Genomic DNA, 6,288 nt, shown 5'->3' with positions numbered 1-6,288 from the left:
CAGTAATATGTTTAAATGTATACAGTAATGTACAGTATATAATAAAGAGAACATATCCAAAATATAATTTTATAGTATTTTTAATTACATAAAAGAGAGCGAACAATGAAAGAATAAAAAAGGAAAATAGTAAACCTAACCACTCACCATTCATCCTGGATATTCTTGCTAGTCTACGACGACTATGACAATGGTGAAGTGGCTGGCTCTGGTTCAGCTCGAGAAGTTGATTACATAGGCTCATCTGCTGCTGGTTGTTTTTCCTTGAAAAACATGGTGATCAGCAAATGTTGCTGTTGTCTCTTGAGCTGCACAAACTTTTCTTGATACGGTCTCAAATCGTCCGTAATACTACATGTGATTTTGAGGCTCCGTTCCATAGAGGGATCGTATTCAGAAATTAAATCATTCAAGTGTTTCGCTGCTTGGAACACTTCAGCAAATTTCTGAAGATTCCAACTTGCTGGCTCTTCCTGTTCATTGTCAACATCTTCGTCTTCTGTAGATGATTTTATCAGTTCCTCTAACTCTTCGTTAGTCAATGTTTCTCTATGGCCCTCAATTAATTCTTCATTTGCTTCCTTGAGGAAGCAATCACCACCCACTTGCCTGGCCACCTGAACAATGTGTTTCACTTCTTTGTCAATGGTCGGGAGACCCTTAAAATCATTCACACATTCTTTCCATAGGTTTCGCCAACATGCATTGACTGTTTCAGGCTTGATTGAATCCATTGCCTGTTTATATAAGTGATGCAATCGGCAATGTTGAAGGACTTCCAGCACTCCATCACATTAAGATTGGGATCAGCATCCATAGCGCTACGTATCCATGAGAACGTAAGCCTCATGTACGTGGCCTTGAAACAGTGAATCACACCTTGGTCGAGAGGATGGAGGTGGTATTGAGGGGGAGAAAGACAATTTCAACGTCTTTATGTGCAAACCGGAGTGCCTCGGGTGGCCAGGAGCATTGTCTACAATCAGCAACACTTTAAAGTCAAGTCCTTTCTCTTCGAGGTACCGCTTGATCTCCAGAATTGGAACCAATCCAGAAATAATGCTGCCGTCACCCAAGCCTTTTTATTTGATTGCCAGAACACAGACAGGAGATTTTTGTTCTTGTCTTTTAGGGCACAGGGATTTGCAGTCCTGTAGAGCAAGCCTGGCTTTATTAAATGCCCAGCCACATTGCCACAAAACAACAGTCACATGGTCTTTAGCTGCTTTGAAGCCAGGGGCTGGTCTTTCTGATTTTGAAGTGTAAGTGCGGTTGGGCATTTTTTTTCAGAAGAGCCCAGTCTCATCAGCATTAAAAACTTGTTCCGGAAGATAGCCCTTTTCTTCTATGATTTTCTTCAATTGTTTGGGGTAGGCTTTTGCTGCCTCTTCTTTGGCAAATGCAGCTTCATCAGTAGTCTGCACGTTTTTGAGGTTGAAGCGGTTCCTAAAACTGTTAAGCCAACCTTGCCTGGCTTTGAATTCCTTTTCATCAGAAGGCTGTCCCTCTTTGGCAGGAGGTTTGAACAGCGCGTAGAGGCTAAGAGCCTTTTCTTGCAACATGTTGCCATCGATAGGCAGACGTTTACAGTTCATGTCTTCCCGCCATAAGTTTAATGCCTTTTCAGTCTTCACTAAAGTCTTACACACCTGGCTCATCACCTTAGCAGTTACTGGAGCACTTTATGCCATGGCTTGATGAATTTCTCTCTCTAATCTTGATGGCACAGATGCTAGATTTGTTGTGGCCATATTTATGCACCACGTTGGACACCGACATACCGTCTCTCAATAATCCAACACAGCCAGTTTTTCCTCCACCATTGGAACAAATCACTGTTTCTTCAGTTGAGCACCAGATGAAGTAGTTGGCTTGCATTTAGGGGCCATGTTAAATGAAAAATACAGTAAGTATCTTTAAACACTAGAATCACACTCAGCGTGGCAAGATGCTCACACTATGAGGCATGTGGGAACTAAGACCGACTGAGGAAACAGCAAATTCATGTCTCCCATCTCAAGCTCACTCTAGGGCATACGCTCCATTGAGTGGAATGGTGGGCAGAATCGCCCGCGCTACAGTATTTAAATTGTTGTTTTTCTTTTTTTTTTTTGCTGAGTGCGTATAGTTGAATTTGCGTAAGTTAAATGTGCGTATGATGTGACTCCACTGTATCACTTTACTGGGAAAATCCCCAGCTGCTTCATTAGGGTAGACTTCCAAATACTTTGCACTCCCTGAACTGCACAAAGCAGTTGGAATGGGGTCATGGAACAAAGCTAACTACCAGCCCTTGGAATTTATTTCTTTGCTCAATATAGATTTCTGAACTTAAAACTTCAAGAAGTTAGAGTTACAGTTTTAAAGATAGATCAATGATTTCACTGAGGACTAGGTGCTCAGCAAATTTGGGCCTCAATCCTTAATTTGTTCATATAATGTAAAAAATCATCAATCATCTTGGGAAACTTTATTCATTATTAGGATCCCCTCAATAACTTTTGAGCTGTTTTGGTTATTTTCACTATCCAAAGTGACTATGAACACTTTGCTGTGGTAAGTCAGCACTTGATTTTAAATTTGAGTTCTGTTCATTGATTGTGATTGGTCAGATAAGGTTCTGTTCCCTGAGGGGGTGAGCACAACTTATTCATATGCAATAACTTCCTTAACTCTATATTAGTTACCTTTTTCCATAACTGGTGTTCTTCGAGATGTGTTGCTCATGTCTATTCCACAGTAGGTGTGCATGCTCGCCGTGTGCACCGGTGCCGGAAATTTTTCCCCTAGCAGTACCCGTAGGGAGAGCACAGCTGCGTCCCTTGAAGTGGTGCCTCCATGGCACAGTATAAGGGGAGCTGCATGCCCTCGGTTCCTTCTTGCTGGACAACTCCAACAGAGGGGCAGGATGTGGAATAGACATGAGCACATCTCGAAGAACACCAGTTATGCAAAAAGGTAACTGTCTTTTCTTCTTCGCGTGATTGCTTATGCGTATTCCACAGTAGGTGATTCCAAGCTATATCTGTTGGAGGTGGGAAGGAGTTCACAGATTCCTGGGACGGAGTACAGCCCTACTAAACCCAGCGTCATCTCTGGTTTGAGAGACAATCGCATAGTGCGAGGTGAACGTGTGAACACAGGACCAGGCAGCGGCCCTACAGATGTCCTGAATTGGGACGTGGGCCACGAAGGCAGCTGACAAGGCCTGTACTCGCGTTGAGTGTGCCTTCACGATCGGTGGCGGAGGAACTCCTGCCAGATCGTAACAGGTGCGGATGCACGAGGTGATCCAGAGAGAGGCGCTGGGTGGAGATCAACCACCCCTTCATGTACTCAGCCGAAGCAATAAACAGTTGCGAAGACTGAACAGCTTAGTCCATTGCAGATAGAAAGCTAGTGCCCTATGCACATATGGAGGACGAGTTCCTCATTGGATGCATGAGGCTTGGGGAAGAGGACAGGCAGGAAGATGTCCTGGCCCATGTGAAAGGCAGAGACCACATTAGGGAGGAACGCGGGGTGTGGGCAGAGCTGGACCTTATCCTTGTGAAAAACCATGTATGGGGGTCCAGAGGTCAGAGCCCTGAGCTCCGATACCTGTCTGGTTGATGTGATGGCCACCAGGAAGGCCACCTTCCATGAAAGATGAGACCAGGAGCATGTGGCCAGAGGTTCAAAGGGGGGTCCCGTGAGACGGGACAACACAAGTTCAGATCCCACTGTGGGACAGGGGACCTAGCATATGGGAAAAGATGGTCCAATCCCTTGAGGAACCGTCTGGTCAAAGTATGGGAGAACACCGTACAATCCTGCACCGGCAGATGGAAGGCCGATATGGCCGCCAGGTGCATCTTGACCGAGGAGGGGGCCAGGCCCTGGGTCCTTAGGTGGAGGAGGGAATCCAGGATAAGCTGAATCAGGGTGGCCACTGGGAAAACACCCTGCTCAACAGCCCACCTGGAGAACCTGGACCACTTTGCTAATTAGGCTCAGCGTGTAGACGGCCGCCGACTTTCCAGAAGAACATATTGGACCCCTCCTGAACATGCCCGCTCCTCCCCACCTAGCCATTGAGCAGCCACACCATGAGGCGGAGAGCCTCTAAGTTGGGGTGGAGGAGATGGCCTCGGTTCTGGGAGAGCAAGTCTGTGCGGAGAGGCAATGGCCGCGGCGGGGCCACCACTAGGCTCATGAAGGTCCTGTACCAATGCTGCCAAGGCCAAGCCGGGGTGATTAAAATGACCTGTGCCTTGTCTAACTTCACCTTCTCTTGCTGATCAGGGGGAATGGGGAGAAAGCATAGAGAAGCTGGCCTGACCATGGCAGGAGGAAGGCATCTGAGATAGCATCCCGTCCCAAACCCACCCTGGAGCAGAACCCAGGGCAACGCCTATTCTGCCTCATCGAGAACAGGTCCACCTGGGGAATTCCCCACGCTCAGAAGGTCTGGTGAGCCACCTCCAAGTGGAGAGACCACTCGTGCTGGGAGGAGAAATCCCTGCTCAAACAATCGGCCCACGTGTTGCGGGCTCCCAGCAGGTGGAAGGCCCTCAGGGAGATGTCATGGGCTATACAGAAGTCCCACAGCCTGAGGGCTTCTTGGCAGAGGGTCAAGGACCGGGTCCCGCCTTGCCTGTTGATCGAGGCTGTAAAACATGGATGTGAAGCAAGTAAAGATGAGGATGTAAAACATCGAGGCCGTGTTGTCCGTGAGGACCCTGATTATCTTGCCCTGTAAGCATGAGCGGAAAGCCACACATGCCAGGCGTACCAACTTGAGCTCCCTGACATTCATATGAAGGGACAACTCCATGGTTGACCACAGCCTTTGGGTCTGAATTGTCCCCATATGGGCCCCCCAACCCAGGTCCAAAGTGTCTCACACTAGCTATAGTGATGAGGCTAAGTCCCGGAAGGGGACCCCTTGGAGCATGTTGCCTGGGGAGGACCACCACCGTAGGGAGGCGATCACTGGGTCGGGGACAGAGAGGACTTTGTCCATACTGTCCCAGGCCAGGGAAAACTGTGAGGCCAATCAAAGTTGGAGGGGCCTCATCCGGAGTCTGGCATAGCATACTATGTACGTGCACGCCAACATGTGACCCAGGAGCTGTAGACATGCCATTGTCACAGGAAATTTCAAGACCGAGCCGATTAGCCCTTTCAGGGTCTCGAACCTGCCCGGAGGGAGGCTGTAGCAGTCGAGGCATCCAGGAACTCTATGCGCTGGACTGGAATTAATGTTGACTTGGCCTTGTTTACCAACAGATCCAAGTTGGCGCAAGTGGACAGAAGGTGTGCCACGTGGTCCTGCATCTTGACCAGCCAGTCATCCAGGTAGGGGAAGATCTGGGCCCCCTGGCGCCTGAGGTAGGTCGCCATCACTGACATACACTTCGTGAACACCCTGGGGGCAGTGGATAGGCCAAACGGGAAGAACTTGAACCGATAGTGGTTCTGCCCTACTAGGAACCAGAGGAAGCGCCTGTGCCCCTCGAATATATGAATATGGAAATATGCATCCTCCAGGTCCAGGGCCGCATACCAATCCCTGGGGTCTAAGGAGGGTATGACAGAGGCCAGGGAGACCATGCGGAACTTGAGCTTGACCATGAACTCGTTCGGGTCCCGCAGATCCAGGATAGGCCTGAGACCCCCTTTCGCCTTGGGGATAAGGAAATAATGGGAGTAAAACCCCTTGCCCTTGAACTCCCCGGGCACCATTTCCACAGCTCCCAGACTGAGGAGCCAACCCACCTCATGCTCTAACAGGTCCACATGTGATGGGACCCCCAGACCAGCAAGGGATGGGGGGCAGTTGGGCGGGGGTGAGACAAACTGCAGCGTGTTGAGGACCCATTGGTCCGAGGTTAGTAGTGACCATTTCAAGAGGAAAGCACACAAGCGATTGTGGAAGGGAAGTCCACTCGGGAGTTGCCTGGGTACCTCCCGGTGCCCCATCAAAAACGCCTTTTTCCCGCCTGCTTGCTCTTAGCAGGCCCAGGTTGAGGGGCAGGACGCGACGCCATTGAGGGCCCCCCTTCCGGTCCTTAAACCTGTTATAGGCAGGCTTATATCTAGGCTGAGAAGCTTAGGCAAGGGCCTGCTGTGGCTTGAACTTGGCTTTGGCCAGCAGTACATAAAGGCCCAGGGTCTGCAAGGTCATGCGGGAATCCTTCATGCCCGGAATGATTGTGTCCCATTGATTGTCCTCACTCCATCAGGTTTCTGTGATGCCTATTATATCAATATCCTCCTTTAACATGAGGCACTCTAGTTCACCCA

This window comes from Caretta caretta, chromosome 2 (genome assembly GCF_965140235.1).
Source record: "Caretta caretta isolate rCarCar2 chromosome 2, rCarCar1.hap1, whole genome shotgun sequence".
NCBI lineage: Eukaryota > Metazoa > Chordata > Testudines > Cheloniidae > Caretta > Caretta caretta.
The sequence above is the reverse complement of the archived record's forward strand: the minus strand, read 5'-3'. Positions refer to the sequence as shown.